Consider the following 19,825-nt stretch of genomic DNA (forward strand, 5'->3'; position numbering starts at 1 on the left):
GTGTCTTTATTCCTGTCTTACCCCTAGGTTCTTCATGACATTTTTTTTTCTTAAATTCCATATATATGTGTTAGCATACGGTATTTGTCTTTCTCTTTCTGACTCACTTCACTCTGTATGACAGACTGTAGGTCTATCCACCTCATTACAAATAGCTCAATTTTGTTTCTTTTTATGGCTGAGTAATATTCCATTGTATATATGTACCACATCTTCTTTATCCATTCATCCGATGATGGGCACTTAGGTTGTTTCCATCTCCAGGCTATTGTAAATAGAGCTGCAATGAACATTTTGGTACATGACTCTTTTTGAATTATGGTTTTCTCAGGGTATATGCCCAGTAGTGGGATTGCTGGGTCATATGGTAGTTCTATTTGTAGTTTTTTAAGGAACCTCCATACTGTTCTCCATAGTGGCTGTACCAATTCACATTCCCACCAGCAGTGCAAGAGTGTTCCCTTTTCTCCACAAAATCTCCAGCATTTATTGTTTCTAGATTTTTTGATGATGGCCATTCTGACTGGTGTGAGATGATATCTCATTGTAGTTTTGATTTGCATTTCTCTAATGATTAATGATGTTGAGCATTCTTTCATGTGTTTGTTGGCAGTCTGTATATCTTCTTTGGAGAAATGTCTATTTAGGTCTTCTGCCCATTTTTGGATTGGGTTGTCTGTTTTTTTGTTATTGAGCTGCATGAGCTGCTTGTAAATTTTGGAAATTAATCCTTTGTCAGTTGCTTAATTTGCAAATATTTTCTCCCATTCTGAGGGTTGTCTTTTGGTCTTGTTTACGGTTTCCTTTGCTGTGCTAAAGCTTTTAAGTTTCATTATGTTCCATTTGTTTATTTTTGTTTCCATTTTATTTCCATTTTTATTCCATTATTTTATTCCATTATTTTATTTTATTCCATTATTTTATTTCCATTTTTCTAGGAGGTGGGTCAAAAAGGATCTTGCTGTGATTTATGTCATAGAGTGTTCTGCCTATGACATAAACTATCATTTTGATAGTTTCTGGCCTTAAAGTTAGGTCTTTAATCCATTATGAGCTAATTTTTGTGTATGGTGTTAGGGAGTCATCTAATCTCATACTTTTATATGTACCTGTCCAGTTTTCCCAGCACCACTTATTGAAGAGGCTGTCCTTTCTCTACTGTACATTCCTGCCTCCTTTATCAAACATAAGGTGACCATATGTGTGTGGGTTTATCTCTGGGCTTTCTATCCTGTTCCATTGATCTAGCTATCTGTTTTTGTGCCAGTACCATACTGTCTTGATTACTGTAGCTTTGTAGTATAGTGTGAAGTCAGGGAGCCTGATTCATCCAGCTCTGTTTTTCGTTCTCAAGATTGCTTTGGCTATTCGGGGTCTTTTGTGTTTCCATACAAATTGTGAAATTTTTTGTTCTACTTCTGTGAAAAATGCCAGTGGTAGTTTGAGAGGGATTGCATTGAATCTGTAGATTGCTTTGGGTTGTAGAGTCATTTTCACAATGTTGATTCTTCCAATCCAAGAACATGGTATATCTCTCCATCTATTTGTATCATCTTTAATTTCTTTCATCAGTGTCTTATAATTTTCTGCATACAGGTCTTTTGTCTCCTGAGGTAGGTTTATTCCTAGATGTTTTATTCTTTTTGTTGCAATGGTAAATGGGAGTGTTTTCTTGATTGCACTTTCAGATTTTTCATCATTAGTGTTTAGGAATGCCATAGATTTCTGTGCATTAATTTTGTATCCTGCAACTTTACCGAATTCATTGATTAGCTCTAGTAGTTTTCTGGTAGCATCTTTAGGATTCTCTATGTATAGTATCATGTCATCTGCAAACAGTGACAACTTTACTTCTTCTTTTCCGATTTGGATTCCTTTTATTTCCTTTTCTTCTCTGATTGCTGTGGCTTAAACTTCCACAATTATGTTGAATAAGAGTGGTGACAGTGGGCAACCTTGTCTTGTTCCTGATCTTTGTGGAAATGCTTTCAGTTTTTCACCATTGAGGATGACGTTGGCTGTGGGTTTGTCATATATGGCCTTTATTATGTTGAGGAAAGTTCCCTCTATGCCTACTTTCTGCAGGGTTTTTATCATAAATGGGTGTTGAATTTTGTCAAAAGCTTTCTCTGCATCTATTGAGATGATCATATGGTTTTTCTCCTTCAATTAGTTATTATGGTGTATCACATTGATTGATTTGCGTATATTGAAGAATCCTTGCATTCCTGGAATAAACCCCACTTGATCATGGTGTATGATCCGTTTAATGTGCTGTTGGATTCTGTTTGCTAGTATTTTGTTGAGGACTTTTGCATCTATGTTCGTCAGTGATATTGGCCTGTAGTTTTCTTTCTTTGTGACATCCTTGTCTGGTTTTGGTATCAAGGTGATGGTGGCCTCATAGAATGAATTTGGGAGTGTTCCTCCCTCTGCTGTGTTGTGGAAGAGTCTGAGAAGGATAGGTGTTAGTTCTTCTCTAAATGTTTGATAGAATTCGCCTGTGAAGCCATCTGGTCCTGGGCTTTTGTTTGTTGGAAGATTTTAAATCACAGTTTAAATTTCAGTGCTTGTGATTGGTCTGTTCATATTTTCTATTTCTTCCCGATTCAGTCTTGGCAGGTTGTGCATTTCTAAGAATTTGTCCGTTTCTTCCAGGTTGTCCATTTTATTGGCATAGAGTTGATTGTAGTAATCTCTCATGATCTTTTGTATTTCTGCAGTGTCAGTTGTTACTTCTCCTTTTTCATTTCTAATTCTATTGATTTGAGTCTTCTCCCTTTTTTTCTTGATGAGTCTGGCTAATGGCTTATCTATTTTGTTTATGTTCTCAAAGAACCACCTTTTAGTTTTATTGATCTTTGCTATCATTTCCTTCATTTCTTTTTCATTTATTTCTGATCTCATTTTTATGATTTCTTTACTTCTGCTAACTTTGGGGTTTTTTTTGTTCTTCTTTCTCTAATTGCACTAGGTGCAAGGTTAGGTTGTTTATTCGAGATGTTTCCTGTTTCTTAAGGTGGGCTTGTATTGCTATAAACTTCTCTCTTAGAACTGCTTTTGCTGCATCCCATAGGTTTTGGGTCATCGTGTCTCCATTTTCATTTGTTTCTAGATATTTTTTAATTTCCTCTTTGATTTCTTCAGTAATCATTTCGTTATTAAGTAGTGTATTGTTTAGCCTCCATGTGTTTGTATTTTTTACAGATCTTTTCCTGTAATTGATATCTAGTTTCTTAGCGTTGTGGTCGGAAAAGATACTTGATACAATTTCAATTTTCTTAAATTTACCAAGGCTTGATTTGTGACCCAAGATATAATCTATGCTGGAGAATGTTCCATGAGCGCTTGAGAAAAATGTGTATTCTGTTGTTTTTGGATGGAGTGTCCTATCAATATCAATTAAGTCCATCTTGTTTAATGTATCATTTAAAGCTTGTGTTTCCTTATTTATTTTCATTTTGGATGATCTGTCCATTGGTGAAAGTGGGGTGTTAAAGTCCCCTACTATGAATGTGTGACTGTGGATTTCCCCTTTTATGGCTGTTAGTATTTGCCTTACGTATTGAGGTGCTCCTATGTTGGGTGCATATATATTTACAATTGTTATGTCTTCTTCTTGGATCGATCCCTTGATCATTATGTAGTGTCCTTTGTCTCTTCTAATAGTCTTTATTTTAAAGTCTATTTTGTCTGATATGAGAATTGCTACTCCAACTTTCTTTTTCCATCCCCTTACTTTCAGTCTGTATGTGTCTCTAGGTCTGAAGTGGGTCTCTTGTAGACAGCATATATATGGGTCTTGTTTTTGTATCCATTCAGCCAATCTGTGTCTTTTGGTGGGAGCATTTAGTTCATTTACATTTAAGGTAATTATCGATATGTATCTTCCTATTCCCATTTTCTAAATTGTTTTGGGTTTGTTATTGTAGGTCTTTTCCTTCTCTTGTGTTTCTTGCCTAGAGAAGTTCCTTTAGCATTTGTTGTAAAGCTGGTTTGGTGGTGCTGAACTCTCTCAGCTTTTGCTTGTCTGTAAAGGTTTTAATTTCTCCATCAAATCTGAATGAGATCCTTGCTGGGTAGAGTAATCTTGGTTGCAGGTTTTTCTCCTTCATCAGTTTACATATGTCCTGCCACTCCCTTCTGGCTTGCAGAGTTTCTGCTGAGAGATCAGCTGTTAACCTTATGGGGATTCCCTTGTGTGTTATTTGTTGTTTTTTCCCTTGCTGCTTTTAATATGCTTTCTTTGTATTTAATTTTTGACAGTTTGATTAATATGTGTCTTGAAGTATTTCTCCTTGGATTTATCCTGTATGGGACTCTCTGTGCTTCCTGGATTTGATTAACTATTTCCTTTCCCATATTAGGGAAGTTTTCAACTATAATCTCTTCAAATATTTTCTCAGTCCCTTTCTTTTTCTCTTCTTCTGGAACCCCTATAATTCGAATGTTGGTGCTTTTAATGTTGTCCCAGAAGTCTCTGAGACTATCCTCAGTTCTTTTCATTCTTTTTTCTTTATTCTGCTCTGCAGCAGTTATTTCCACTATTTTATCTTCCAGGTCACTTATCCGTTCTTCTGCCTCAGTTATTCTGCTATTGATCCCATCTAGAGTATTTTTCATTTCATTTATTGTGTTGTTCATCATTGCTTGTTTCATCTTTCGTTCTTTTAGGTCCTTGTTAAATGTTTCTTGCATTTTGTCTATTCTATTTCCACGATTTTGGATCATCTTTACCATCATTATTCTGAATTCTTTTTCAGGTAGACTGCCTATTTCCTCATCATTTGTTAGGTCTGGTGGGTTTTTATCTTGCTCCTTCATCTGCAGTGTGTTTTTCTGTCTTCTCATTTTGCTTATCTTACTGTGTTTGGGGTCTCCTTTTTGCAGGCTGCAGGTTCGTAGTTCCCGTTGTTTTTGGTGTCTGTCTCCAGTGGCTAAGTTTGGTTCAGTGGGTTGTGTAGGCTTCCTGGTAGAGGGCACTAGTGCCTGTGTTCTGGTGGATGTCTCTCTGGTGGACAGGTCCACGTCTGGTGATGTGTTTTGGGGTGTCTGCGGACTTATTATGATTTTAGGCAGCCTCTCTGCTAATGGGTGGGGTTGTGTTCCTGTCTTGCTAGTTGTTTGGCATAGGATGTCCAGCACTGTAGCTTGCTGGTCGTTGAGTGAAGCTGGGTGCTGGCATTGAGATGGAGATTTCTGGGAGATTTTTGCTGTTTGATATTATGTGGAGCTGGGAGGTCTCTCGTTGACTAGTGTCCTGAAGTTGGCTCTCCCACCTCAGAGGCACAGCACTGACATCTGGCTGCAGCACCAAGAGCCTTTCATCCACACGGCTTAGGAGAAAAGGGAGAAAAAGTAGAGAGAAAGAATTAGTAGAAGTAGGAAGAAAGAAAGAAAGATAGGAAGGGAGGAAGGAAAGAAGGAAGGAAGAAAGAAAGAAGAAAAGAATGAAAGTAGGAAAGAAAGGAGGGAGGGAGGGAGAGATTGTGGAAGGAAGGAAGGAGGGAGGGAAGGAAGGAAATAAGAAAGAAAGAAAGAAGATAAAGTAAAATAAAATATAATAGTTATTAAATTTAAAATATTTTTAAAGAAGAAAATTAAAAAAAGAAAACGGACGGATAGAATCTTAGGACAAACGGTGGAAGCAAAGCTGTACAGACAAAATCTCACACAGAAGCATATACACACTCACAAAAAGAGGAAAAGGGGAAAAAATCATAAATCTTGCTCTCAAAGTCCACCTCCTCAATTTGGGATGATTCGTTGTCTATTCATGTATTCCACAGATGCAGGTACATCAAGTTGATTGTGGAGCTTTAATCCGCTGCTTCTGAGGTTGCTGGGAGAGACTTCCCTTTCTCTTCTTTGTTCTCACAGCTCCCAGGGGCTCGGCTTTGGATTTGGCCCCGCCTCTGCATGTAGGTCTCCGGAGGGTGTCTGTTTCTCGCTCAGACAGGACGGGGTTAAAGGAACAGCTGACTCGGGGGCTCTGGGTCATTCAGGCCAGGGGGAGGGAGGGGCACGGAGTGGGGCGAGCCTGCGGCGGCAGAGGCCAGCGTGACGTTGCACCAGCCTGAGGCTCACCATGCATTCTCCCGGGGAAGTTGTCCCTGGATCCCGGGAACCTGGCAGTGGTGGGCTGCACAGGCTCCCCGGAAGGGGGGTGTGGATAGTGACCTGTGCTCGCACACAGGCTTCTTGGTGGCGGCAGCAGCAGCCTTAGCGTCTCATGCCCGTCTCTGGGGTCTGCGTTTTAGCTGCGGCTCACGCCCATCTCTGGAGCTCCTTTAAGCAGCGCTCTTAATCCCCTCTCCTCGCGCACCAGGAAACAAAGAGGGAAGAAAAAGTCTCTTGCCTCTTCAGCAGGTCCAGACTTTTACCCGGATTCCCTCCCGGCTAGCCGTGGTGCTCTAACCCCTTCAGGCTTTGTTCACGCCGCCAACCCCAGTCCTCTCCCTGCGCTCCGACCAAAGCCGAGCCTCAGCTCGCAGCCCCGCCCACCCCGGCGGGTGAGCAGACAAGCCTCTCGGGCTGGGCACCGATCCTCTGTGTGGGAATCTCCCCGCTTTGCCATCCGCACCCGTTGCTGTGCTCTCCTCCGCGGATACGAAGCTCTCCCCCCTCCGCCACCCGCAGTCTCCGGCGAAGGGGCTTCCTAGTGTGTGGAAACCTTTCCTCCTTCACAGCTCCCTCCCACTGGTGCAGGTCCCATCCCTATTCTTTTGTCTCTGTTTATTCTTTTTTCTTTTGCCCTACCCAGGTACGTGGGGAGTTTCTTGCCTTTTGGGAGGTCTGAGGTCTTCTGCCAGCGTTCAGTAGGTGTTCCGTAGGAGTTGTTCCACATGTAGATGTATTTCTGGTGTATCTGTGGGGAGGAAGGTTATCTCCACATCTTACTCTTCCGCCATCTTCCCCTCATCCCACAGATACTTTTAAGATGCATCACTTAACCAGTGAATGGACCTACCTGATTGTCCAGTATTCATCTCACCATCTAGCACCTCATTACTGTTCAGCTTTGTGTTTTACTTATTTTCAACAGTAACTGTCATGAAGATTTATGAAGAAAATGACTCAAAAAAGAAGACTAACTGCTAAGGCTGTTGACAGAAATAAAAAGGAAGCAAAGTAATTTGGGGAAATAATGTTTCTGGATCAGATGTGTAATATGAAAAAATTCACAAAACCTTCTACAAAGAACAAAAGAAAATTATTTTAGGGAGAAACCATTTCATCTCCCAACCAATGCAATAGTTGCACACCATGGGGAAGAAAGGTCAATGAAAGTTGAATTTGTTTCCTCGGTGTTAGGAGGCTATGTACCAGAAAGAACTATCAATGCAAAAGTAACTAGGGAGAAAGCCAGAAGTCAGAATAAAGTCAGAACAAACATTCCCATAATATATAAAATTGGGGATTCACAAAGGTCCCCAAATATCTTTGTAAATGTCAGGGGTCTACCGCACTGTGTAAGATGCTTGAATATGACATAATTTTTGTTATTCAATGTGAATTTTTAAATTTTTATTTTATATTGGAGTATAGTTGATTAACAATGTTCTGTTAGTTTCAGGTATACAGCAAAGTGATTCAGTTATACATATAAATGTATTCTTTTTCAAATTCTTTTCCCATTTAGGTTATTACAGAATATTGAGCAGAGTTCCCTGTGCTAAACAGTGGGTCTTTGTTGGTTGTCTATTTTAAATATAGTAGTGTGTATATGACAACCCCAAACTCCCAATTTATCCCTCCCCCACACCTTTCCCCTTTGGCAACTATAAGTTTGTTTTCCAAGTCTGTGAGTCTGCTTCTGATTTGTAAATAAGTTCATTTGTATCATTTTTATATTCTGCATATTAGTGATATCGTATGATATCTTTCTCTGTCTTACTTCACTTAGTATGAAAATCTCCAGGTCCATCCATGTTGCTGCAAATGGCATTATTTCATTCTTGTTAATGGCTGAGTAATATTCCATTGTATATATGTACCACATCTTCTTTATCCATTCATCTGTTGATGGACATTTAGGTTGCTTCCATGTCTTGGCTATTGGAAACAGTGCTGCAATGAACATTGAGGTGCATGTATCCTTCGAACTATGGTTTTCTCCAGATATATGCCCAGGAGTGGGATTGCTGGATCATGTGGTGGCTCTATTTTTAGTTTTTTAAGGAACCTGAATACTGTTTTCCAGTGGCTGTACCAATTTACATTCCCACCAACAGTGTAGGAGTGTTCCCTTTTCTCCACATCCTCTCCAGCATTTATTGTTTATAGACTTTTTGATGATGGCCATTCTGACTGGTGTGAGGTGATATCTCATTGTAGTTTTGATTTGCATTTCCCTAATAATTAGCAATGCTGAGTATCTTTTCATGTGCCTCTTGGAAGATCTAAATAGACAATTCATACAGAAGATCTGTATGTCTTCTTTGTAGAAATATCTATTTAGATCTTCTGCCCATTTTCTGGTTGCGTGCTTGTTTCTTTTATGTTGAGCTGCATGAGCTGTTTAAATTTTGGAGATTAACCCCTGTCGGTCGCATCATTTGCAAACATTTTCTCCCATTCTGTGGGTTGTCTTTTCATTTTGTTTATGGTTTCCTTTGCTGTGCAAAAGCTTTTGAGTTTAATTAGGTCCCATTTGTTTATTTGTGTTTTTATTTTTATTACTCTAGGAGATGAATCAAAAAAAGATATTGCTGAGATTTATGTCAGAGTGTTCTGCCTATGTTTTCCTCTAAGAGTTTATAGTATCCAGTCTTACATTTAGGTCTTTAACCCATTTTGAGTTTATTTTTGTGTATGGTGTTAGAGAATGTTCTAGTTTCATTCTTTTTCATGTAGCTGTCCAGTTTTCCCAGCACCACTTATTGAAGAGACTGTCTTTCCTACATTGTATATTCTTGCCTCCATTGTCATAAATTAATTGACCATAAGTGCATGGGTTTATTTGTGGACTTTCTATCCTGTTCCATTGATCTATAAATCTGTCTTTGGCCAGTACCATACTGTTTTGATGACTGTAGCTTTGTAGTATAGTCTGAAGTCAGGGACCCCAATTCCTCCAGCTCCATTTCTCTTTCTCAGGATTGCTTTAGCTATTTGGGGTCTTCTGTGTTTCCATATCAATTTGAAATTTTTTGTTCTAGTTCTGTGAAAAATGCCATTGGTAATTTGACAGGGATTGCACTGAATCTGTAGATTGCCTTGGGTTGTATAGTCACTTTGACAGTATTGATTCTTCCAGTCCAAGAACATGGTACATCTTTCCATCTGTTTGTGTCATCTTTGATTTCTTTCATCAGCATCTTATAGTTTTCAGACTACAGGTCTTTTGCCTCCTTAGGTAGGTTTATTCCTAAGTATTTTATTCTTTTTGATGTGATGGCAAATGGGATTGTTTCTTTAATTTCTCTATCTGATCTTTTGTTGTTAGTGAATATTTTTTTCTTATTTTTTATTGTGGTAAAATAAAATTTACCATTTTACCATTTTTAAATGTATAGTTCAGTGGCATTAAGTGCTTTCCTATTGCTGGGCAATCATCACCACTATCCATCTTCAAAACTTTTTCATCAACCCAAACTGAAATTCTGATTTCATTAAACAATAATTCCCCATTCCTCCCTCCCTCCAGCTCCCTGGTAACCACTACCCTACCTTCTGTCTCTCTGAATTTAACCATTCTAGGTACCTCTTATAAGTGAAATTATACAATTTCTCTCCTTTTGTGTGTGGCTTATTTCACTTAGCATAATATCTTCAAGTTTTATCCATACCGTAGCATGTATCAGAATTTCATTCCTTTTCAAGGCTAAATAATATTTAATTGTATGTATATATCACATTCTGTTTATTCATTCATCCACTGATGAATATTTGAGTTGTTTTCACCTTTGGTTATTGTGCATAATGCTGCAATGAACATTGGTGTACAAATAGCTGTTTGAGTCTCTGCTTTCCATTCTTTAGTGTGTATACCCAGAAGTGGAATTGCTGGATCAATGGTAATTGTATGTTTAATTTTTTGAGGAACCTCCATGCTTCAACAGAAATATTTTAATAGAACTAGTGAAGTTAGTATAATGGTAGCAAAGCTTAAATTTAAATAATAATTATCCCTACTACTGATTTTAGTAAACTAATTAAAACAAAAATCACATCCACCCTTTAATAGCCCTTATTTGCTGGTGCAAACATCTTGCACACATTCCATTGTTTCTAGACCAGATGTCTATAGCCGTATGTGTTCTCTGTCTCTCTCTGGAAGCTGTCCATTGATTTTTCTTGGTGATCGATGGCCTCTGATTCTAATTAACTCTATTTTGATGGCAGAAACCCAAAAGTTGGAAAATTATCTACTGTGAAACTTGCTCATCAGAGTTTAGGTTCACATTTTCTTTTGCATGTAATTTTTACTTATTTCCTCATACAAGTCAGAAATAAATGACAGTTATGATCGTGGTCTGTTAACTTTTGAGAGTTTATTTTGCAATGTTTTCTGTCCACATTTTTAAGGAAATAAATTACTTAAATGGTTAGGGATCTTTTCTCCTTCTTTGATTATAGCACTGTCAGTTGTATTTGGGTTGGCCAAAAAGTTTGTTTGGGTTTTTCCATAAGATGTTACGGAAAAACCCGAACCAATTTTTTGGCCAACCCAATATTTTCAGTTGGTTTCCTGAGTGTTTTAATGTAACAATACACATATTACCCATCATAAAGGCTTTTCAGAATCCTTTCAGATCAAAAGCCTAGCTCAAGTATTCAATATCCATTAAAGTTAATACATTTGCAAAAAATAGTTTTTGACCTCAAAGTTTGTATAGGAATCCAATGTCAGACAGGCTGTTTTGTGTCTCTCATTAATAGCAATACTGTGGTTTGTTTTAATACAATAATGTCAGTGATGAAATATGCAGGAAAAGCAAGGAATTAAAATAAATTTTAGTGAAACTTTTCCCCTAACCTATTTTAGTTATGCATTACACTGCAGCCCAGTAATGAACCAGATTTCTGGAATAATATTTACTTCACCCTGGAAATATGTGTAGCATTACATGTTGTGATAGTATAATCAAATTAGATGTAATATTCTTATTCTGGGGCTGTGATAGTATATTACTCCAAATTTGAAATCTGCTTAATTTTCTTTGCTTTAGAGCCTTAAATCAACTCAGATCTATAAGTGTGTAGCTCCATTTATTCTGAACAAAATATAATTTCCTTTTTAGGGAGAGAGTGTCTTTAAAAGGCTCATTAATAAAATCCTAATGAGGTATCTCGGACTTAGGAGACTATTCATGTCATTTTTATGAGTTAAGTACAAAAAGTTATAAAATATACAGGCAAGATTTCCTATCAAATACTCAATAGCAAAATGTTCCTGACAAAGTCAGAACATTCTAAAATAGTTGAAAACTTTTCTAATGCCTTTGAAAACACCAAAGCAATTATGCTGATACTTTATGAACCAAAAGTCTTATTTTCTCATTGTGACTTGAGTTCAGCTGACACACCTTTAGAAAGAGAAAGTGGCACTCCTCATTGGATTTGTAGTTCAGGTGGCCTTATGACTTTAAGGATATAAATGTTCTATTTCTAGAACCATGTAAATACACAAATAAAATACATGCCAATTTACAAAATGAAAGGACTAGTTGAAGAAATGTAAATATAAGAACATTAATAGGGATCCAAGGCTGAAACTAAAATATATATATATGATATATATATATTATATATATATATCATATATATATATATCAGACTATGGATAAATAATCATTGTAATAAGAACAGAACTTGAACCCAACAACAATAAAATTTTACCTAAGGCTATTTGTTGGCATAAAATTGAGGATCACTGATAACAGGAAGCATAAGAAAGGCATAGAAATTTTGGAGGCTGTTAAAATCCTCAAAGGTCAAAATGCTTTTTTAAAATTTAACAACAAATCCATTCTCCAACTAGGCTCACACATGGCCTTATGCCTGTTGCAGTTTCAAACTGGCAGCTTACAGTTTATTACTGGCATATGAAATACTGATAGAAATAATCACAGAATCATTGATCTGCAAAGAACCTCAAGAAATTCTGTTCTGCCCCCCAAACAGGAAGACACCTAAACCATTTAAGACAAAATAGCAACTCTCTAGTTTTAGAGGTCTTCAGGAGAGTTGCTGCTGCAGTTCTTTCTGTTCGAAGGTGATTTAACACATTTACCTGTTTTGCTTTGTGTCCCCTGAGTTCACAACATAAACTACAATTATGTCTAATTAAACCAGCTTAGAAAGTTTTGCTTTCTGCATTTTCTCTTTATTTGAGCCTCAAAACTGCTGAGCTGATTTTAATATTGGGAAAAAAAAAAAAAAAAAAAAGCCTTACTTACTCCTAGGCTGTAACCCTGCATGACGAATTCCAGCCCAGAGCAACATTTTATGATCCAGTTTCAAGTTCTCGAAAAATGAAAAATGAGAGGAAAGAGAGGCTTAACTGTAACATGGATACATTTTGGACTGGTTGTTAGCCATGTGAATAAGGTGTGTGTGTTTAATCATAAAAACTGTATTTTCCTTTTCTGGTTTGAGCATGCAAAACCTGTTATTTTCATAATCAGGGCCAAATGTATTTTGTACTCTGAAATTGAACCAGAACTCAAAAGGGGGATGAAAGAGCATTACCCATGCAAGCAATAGATTTGAGGCAAGTTTTAATTGAAAAGAAAAATCCCACCACCTATTCATTTTTAAAGCATGAGCTGCATTCAACACACAAATCCTTCATTATTCATACGTGGAAGTACGTGTTTAATGATTAAGTCTCTAAGGATTTATTTGATAGAATAATCTAAATTTCTTTTTTTAAAAAGAGGCAAATGAAATGTGGTTTTTAATTCTTTAAAGGACAAGTTACAAAGCATGTAAAAATATACCACAGGCTATTAGTTTTTAAAACTATATCTACAATTTGCCTATCCATTGGTTTGTTCATCTGGATATCAGTAACATACAGACTTGATCTAATAATGGCTAATTATGCAGTTGTTTATCAGCTCATTTGAAACAGTTTGAGATTCAGTCTAGCTCAGCAAATTACTGTGCTTAAGGCAGTTCCTATATTCTAGAAAATTATAATATCCCCAGAAGGCAAAGAATTAATAAAAATCCTCTTTTGTAAAAGATTATCATTGCAGAGCAAATGGAGCACATCTTTTCTACCCTACTGCATTTAATATTCTCATTTTTTCCCTGAAACTTTGATGGGGAGGCAATGAGAATATCTCTGTTTTATTAACTTATTAAGAGGCATATTTATAGAACTCATGCACTATATTGATTCCTAAAGTTGTGGCACTGCTAAGAGCCAATAATCACAGAAGAGCAGGATAATTCAATTTGTTATCCCAGAATGTTTCTGAAATTTGGTAGAGCCCAAATTTTCACCCAGTTCAGAAAGCCTGGGTATTTAACTTCTGTAAGCCTCAATTTATTCAACTGTAAAATAGAGGTAATAACAAAAGACAGCCTCTGAATGTTGTGAGGAATAAATGAGACAGTGAATGCAATGCACATAATACAATGCCTACATATAGTAAATAATGTTAGTTTCGGTTATTATTATGGTTATGGTTAGTATTATCATTATCTCTTGTGGATCAGGAATCAAAGACCTATGCATTTAATAAGCCATTTGCCTAATATTTATAGTTTACAATATAAATATTTTCATATCAGCTGCAAGTTTAACATGAACTTTCTGCTCCAGCACTTTTTAACCCAGAACTGCTTCAACAAGCTAACATCAAACCAGCCAGAATAGGTGGGCTACTACTATACAAGATAAATCTTGTACACCTAGGCTGTACTTTGGAATCATTACAACTTCATAGCAGCTGGGCTTGACAACATAGTATTTTAAAAAGCACTTGATGCTGCCTCTATTGAACTGTGCCAGAGAGTTTTGAACTTTTTCTTCACGATTCAGATTTTGTTGTAGATTTTGCCACCTTCATTACCTCCATATTGGATCATTACATCATATTTTAAGAAGAAAAAAAATCTTTAAAAACGATCCAGATGCCTTAGTTGGAACATATGAGACTATTGCTTTATAACATTATTTGCACAGAATACCTGTACCACTTCATGTACTTTGTCAACCAGGACTACTTTTGCACTTCCTGGTAAAATTCAGTGTGCTACCTTTAGTTTATAAATATGGTTGAAGCCTACATAGATATATACATATATATAATTTTTAAAAACAAACTACATCTTCATTTGTATATTTGAAGAACTAAGTTAATAAGTGTTCCCTAAAATCAAAAGTCAACCCTAAAGGTAAACTTTGGAACTGATGGTGACTCAATTTCCCAATTCCTGGCTTCTAGATATCTCTGCTTCTCTTGGTTCAAGAAAACAACTCATAATGCAGAGCATTTCAACCTGGTGGAAATGGACACACTATTGAGCTTTTTCTGCCCTAGTATGTGAAAAGCAGACTATCCAAGCATCAGGGACAAACTACAGATGTTAGCTGCTCTTTACTTCATTCTATATCCAGTGTTAGACTTTTTAAAATTCTAAAACATGCAAGCAATTTTTCTTAAATTTAAAAACACCCAGGAATAGCCTCTTCTTTATTATTCCTCAAAATTTCCTAGGGAAAATGGAATCCAGTACAGGGGATGCATATGAAGAAGAGAAAAATGAGACCACAAAAATGAAAAATCCATGTAGGGTGCACCCAATGTCCATTGCAGCACTATTTACAATAGCCAGGACATGGAAGCAACCTAAATGTCCATCGACAGAGGAATGGATAAAGATGTGGTACATATATACAATGGAACATTACTCAGCCATAAAAAAGAACAAAATAATGCCATTTGCAGCAACATGGATGGACCTAGAGATTGTCATACTGAGTGAAGTAAGTCAGACAGAGAAAGACAAATATCATATGATATCACTTACATGTGGAATCTAAAAAAATGGCACAAATGAACTTATTCATAAAACAGAAATAGAGTCACAGATGTAGAAAACAAACTTACGGTTACCTGGGGGGAAAGGGGGTGGGAGGGATAAATCTGGAGATTGGGATTGACATATACACACTACTATATATAAAATAGATAACTAATAAGGACCTACTGAATAGCACAGGGAACTCTACTCAAAACTCTGTAATGACCTATATGGGAAAAGAATCTAAAAAAGAGTGGATATATGTATATGTATAACAGATTCACTTTGCTGTACACCTGCAACTAATACAGCATCGTAAATAAACTATACCCCAATAAAAATTTTTTTAAAAACCTCAAAAAAAGAATACAACATTGTAAATCAATTATATGCCAATAGAAAATAAAAATTAAATTAAAAAAATTTTAAGTGGATACACAACATTGTAAATCAACTATACTCCAAAAAAAATTTTTTTAAGAAAAAAAAAATCCATGTAGGGTGCAGAAGCTAACAGCTGTAAAAAGTGAAAACTTGCTAGAAAGCAGTGACTCTGGAATGCATGTTTACTCTGTAGACTAATGAGACCTCAGCATTGTGGAGGAGAATGTTTTGAGCCCTTTCCATTACTAAAAACTGTTAAAATGGGTTATTGTGACTCTGCTTATTATAGAGGTGGTTTAGGAAAAAGCTAGCCTGGAGAGGGTAAGGTGTCTTTCACCAGAGGTTTCCAGAATCCCAATCAAACCCATTGGCATGGGGCCATGAAAGCACCATCTTTTCATCACTACCAACACAGCTGTGGGTGTGCTGTTGTTATTGTTTAATATCTCCATGTTCAGCCTGCTATAATCACCGTAACTCACCCTAATGTTACACGATTAGCAGCCTCAGTTGTGGTGAAAATGAAACACCACTCACATAGCGTCTGTGACCTTTCACCCCTCATGGAATGGGTCAGCATTGCGTTCACTGAGAGACAAAATGCAGAAACTCACACGGTGCTGCCTGCACTCTCTCAGGCTGGGGAATCAATGGAAATTTCACTTTTCAACTGTATGTGTTGGTCCCTCAGCAGCCATACTATGAAAGTTCAATTCTTCCACTTAATTTATTCTCATCCTGTGATTTCAAAAGAATTTCGTAAAGTATTGCTGTAGTGCCTTAATGCAGAGGCAAAGTATCATTTTTAACAGGCAAAAGTTCATCAATTTCATTCACACCATGTTGGACATATTAAGAGCTTTGGAGAATTTGATGTTTCTTGGTCTTACACTGAAGAGAGTGCAGACGTACTCTCATTCAACTCTCAGTTGTTGAATGACAACAACTGGCAAGAATGTACAAGTAACTAACCGTCATCTTTTTCTAAAAGGAATACATTTCCTTCCATGCTAGAGTCCTAAGTTTTGTGGAACATTGATAGTAAATACTACAGAAATCTGTTATTAATTTACAGACCTTTTAGATCATAGCAGCAATTAGAACTAGAAAATTATTTCCTGACAACTAATATGGCAGGGTGAAAGTGGTAAATTTTTAAATATATGAAAGATTAGGCATTTATAGTATGTTTCTATTTATCACACCTATACTTTTAACCAGATTGACAATATGTGGCATGATGAGTTTAATTTTCTATAGCACAGTACAGACTCTCTGCATTTTTTTCTAATTACCATTTCCTACATGTCAGCTCAAATAGGAATAGACTCACTTGGTTCAGCTCAATTTCCACAGCCTGACAGGCATTGATATCAAAATTAATTCCAAAATGAAACTCATAAAAGAAAATCCTGTTTGACAAAAGAACTACTGGGCTTGGATCACAGTTGCACTTGCATTGTGAAGTCCCATTTTAATTTTTATTGTATATAAAATAATGCCAAAGGAGAGACTGAACACCCAGAGAGAGTTCATTTGGGGCATCCTGATAGTATCTGCCATACGCAAGTAAAGCAGAAGCCATTTTTATGGCATCTTGAGAACCTGAAGATTGAATTACAGTTTTAGTAATCATCAGTGCCCCTTCTCCAGTGTCACTTTTTGGTAATATATTGCATAGAAAAGATTTATGGTTCCAGTTTTATAAGCTTGCAATAAAAATATAACTGTTGTATTAAATTATTTAAGTTGTAAACCATTGTGAAAAAGGAGAAAAAGTTTTATTGACATAGAGGCTGAAAAACTGATTATAATGGAGAGAAAAATGTATTGTGCTGATTATTCCCAAGACTTTCCCTAGTTTAGCATATTGTACATCTTCAAGATATCTTTCAAATCAAGGTCTGGGTCTATAGGGGTTTTTTTCATTTGTTGCTTATTTAGAACTGGCCCTGGTGAAAGACAAACAACACCTATATAGTTCCAGGTACCAATTTATTCTAGCAGAGTTGTGAGTGCAAATAAAGTAAGGAAAGAAAAGGTAATATAGAGAGACTTAAGGTTAAGTAAAAGATGCTAACTGAAAGAAATCTAAATATGAAATGACTACATTTCTCCAGAGCAATATAGACTCAAGAGATTGTCATGTCTTTCCAGAATTTTTTTTTTAATTTTATATTGATTTTACAGTCACTCAGTACTACTACTTTCAAGCATACTATACTATTTTGCTGCTGTGTACAAAAGGTACTAGGCTAAGGTGTTTTCTCTTCTCCAATGTTCCTCCATTCCTCTAATAGGTCTTCCCTTCTAGTGCCAGACTTCTTCCAGAACTTTCTGTCCATAAGGTGCCTCCTTTCCCTTGAATTTCTAGGCCCCACCTAGGAATCTTGGAGCATTCTCTGGCTTGGTCAGAATGTTGGCATTCCATACTTTTGCACTCCCACACTCCATTCTCTCTCTGCCTCCACGATTGCTGGATATTGAAACAGCTCAAATTAGCCACCCACACCCATACCTACCCTCCCTCTCACACACACAGACACAAACAGATACCTCTTGGCCACCTGGAAGATAAAAGGGATCCCCTTGACTAAATAATCATATTTATTTCTCTAAAGGAAATTAGAATAAGGAAGTCTCGTACTTCCACCTGGTAAATCAAATCATACAGAGGATGCACAATAACGATGGGTTAATAGATCCTTTAGTCTTGTCCACAACAATAATTCTGGCCCTCTTACCTGCTACTACAGATGTTTTCTCTCTCATCTAGACTCAACAATAACAAACTGGCCATAGTCTCTCTTTGATGGTGATGGTAATCATAGAGTAATTTCTATGTGCCAGACCCTATACATTAACTTATTTAATCTGCACAACATCCCTATGAAATAAGTATTATTCTGATTCTACAGACATTTAAGACATTTAAGTCTTGCTCAAAATCACATAGCTAAAAAGTGTCAGAATTGCAATTCAACTTAAGCACATGGCATACACATGCTTACCAACTATACTATATTAATGTGGAATGATTCAATGTCTAAGGCATCATCACCAAAAGGAAAGAGTAGGGTTAAAAAGAAGTGTGGGGCTTCCCTGGTGGCACAGTGGTTAAGAATCCCCCTGCCAATGCAGGGGACACGGGTTCGAGCCCTGGTCCGGGAAGATCCCACATGCCACAGAGCGACTAAGCCCGTGCGCCACAACTGCTGAAGCCCACACACCTAGAGCCCATGCTCGGCAACAAGACCGCAATGAGAAGCCCACACACTGCAACAAACAGGAGCCCCCACTCGCCACAACTAAAGAAAGCCCACGCGCAGCAACGAAGACCCAACGCAGCCAATAAATTAATTAATTTAAAAAAAAAAGTGTGGAAGACCCAGTGTTTCTCTCTGGTTTCTCCTATTCACTCCCTTGTCATACATTTGTTGAGTACAGGTAATGTGCCAGTCTATCCTTGATCTGAGGATATAAAGATGAATAACATACAGTTACTGTCCTCATTATCCATTGAGAAGGAAAACCAGGTAAACAGTTGTAGCTCAGTTTGATGTTGTAATTGAAATGTATATAAGGTATTATGGGAGGACTGGGAAGAAAATAAAGCCCAAGGAATGCAATGCTTTTACTAAACCTATTGACAGCCTATCTCCAGGAGAACAGTAGATTCTCTAAGGGAAAATCCAGAATAGTTCCATCCTCAATTGAGAAGTTTTATGAAAGTAACTGTCTGCTTCCCCTTCCCTACACTAGGAAGGAAAAACACTTAACTAGGTCAACTCCATTCATTTCCTTGAAATCAGAGGATCTTCCTTCTTCCTTCCACACCTACAGCTCTATGAGCCAGGAGGACTCAGATCAATTTGGAGCAATTTTTGTCAGCAATCTGGAATTGGCTACCTCCCTGACATCTAGAATCCCTGAAGGTACATTGCTTGGTTTAATTAGAACCTCCTACATCTTCAATTCCAATTCCACAGCAATGAGACTTGAAATTAAGTAGCCATAGACACATGGATAACTGGTAATTCCCTTGACCCCCTCCAACACATGATCTCTATTATTGAGACATTCTACCAAGCTGGCTTCATTGTATATACATGGCCCAGGAGTAGAGAACCATGCTGTTTCCTCCACAACATCCAAAGGTTACCATGAGCTCCCTCTGAGAATACTTCAGAAAGCACTAGATACTTCCTATTCTTTATATTATTAAAAACCATGAACTTGAATTCACAGTACAGCAGTGAGTATAGGTACCAGTCACTATGTTTAGCTTCCTCGATGTATAGTGTCATAGGAAAGCCAGAAATTGAAAATACCTTAGTAAGGAAAAGCAACAAAACTTCATAAATAATCCAGGATAGCTAAAATCTCTTTTCTTTTGTCCTGAGTAACCAGGGTTCTTTCTTTCTCTTCTAAGTAAGAATGGCTAATATCTTTGTAA

General features: G+C 37.1%; 1 long non-coding RNA gene across 3 annotated transcripts in view; it reads right to left on the reverse strand.

The window, feature by feature from the left end:
• The window catches only part of LOC111181776 (uncharacterized), a 146,287-nt gene that overhangs the window by 22,038 nt on the left and 104,424 nt on the right, over positions 1 to 19,825 (reverse strand). The window contains exon 4 of one of the 3 annotated variants that reach the window (XR_004024072.2): positions 1 to 6,868. This exon is cut by the window's left edge and continues 22,038 nt beyond it. The exons of the other annotated variants lie outside the window; for them this stretch is intronic. This is a non-coding gene — a long non-coding RNA (uncharacterized LOC111181776). The remainder of the gene's footprint in view (positions 6,869 to 19,825) is intronic. 3 annotated transcript variants of the gene reach the window in all.

Source organism: Delphinapterus leucas, chromosome 2 (assembly GCF_059928025.1).
Source record: "Delphinapterus leucas isolate spDelLeu-1000000601 "Yukka" chromosome 2, BTC_Dleu_Yukka2, whole genome shotgun sequence".
In the NCBI taxonomy this organism is placed as follows: Eukaryota; Metazoa; Chordata; class Mammalia; order Artiodactyla; family Monodontidae; genus Delphinapterus; species Delphinapterus leucas.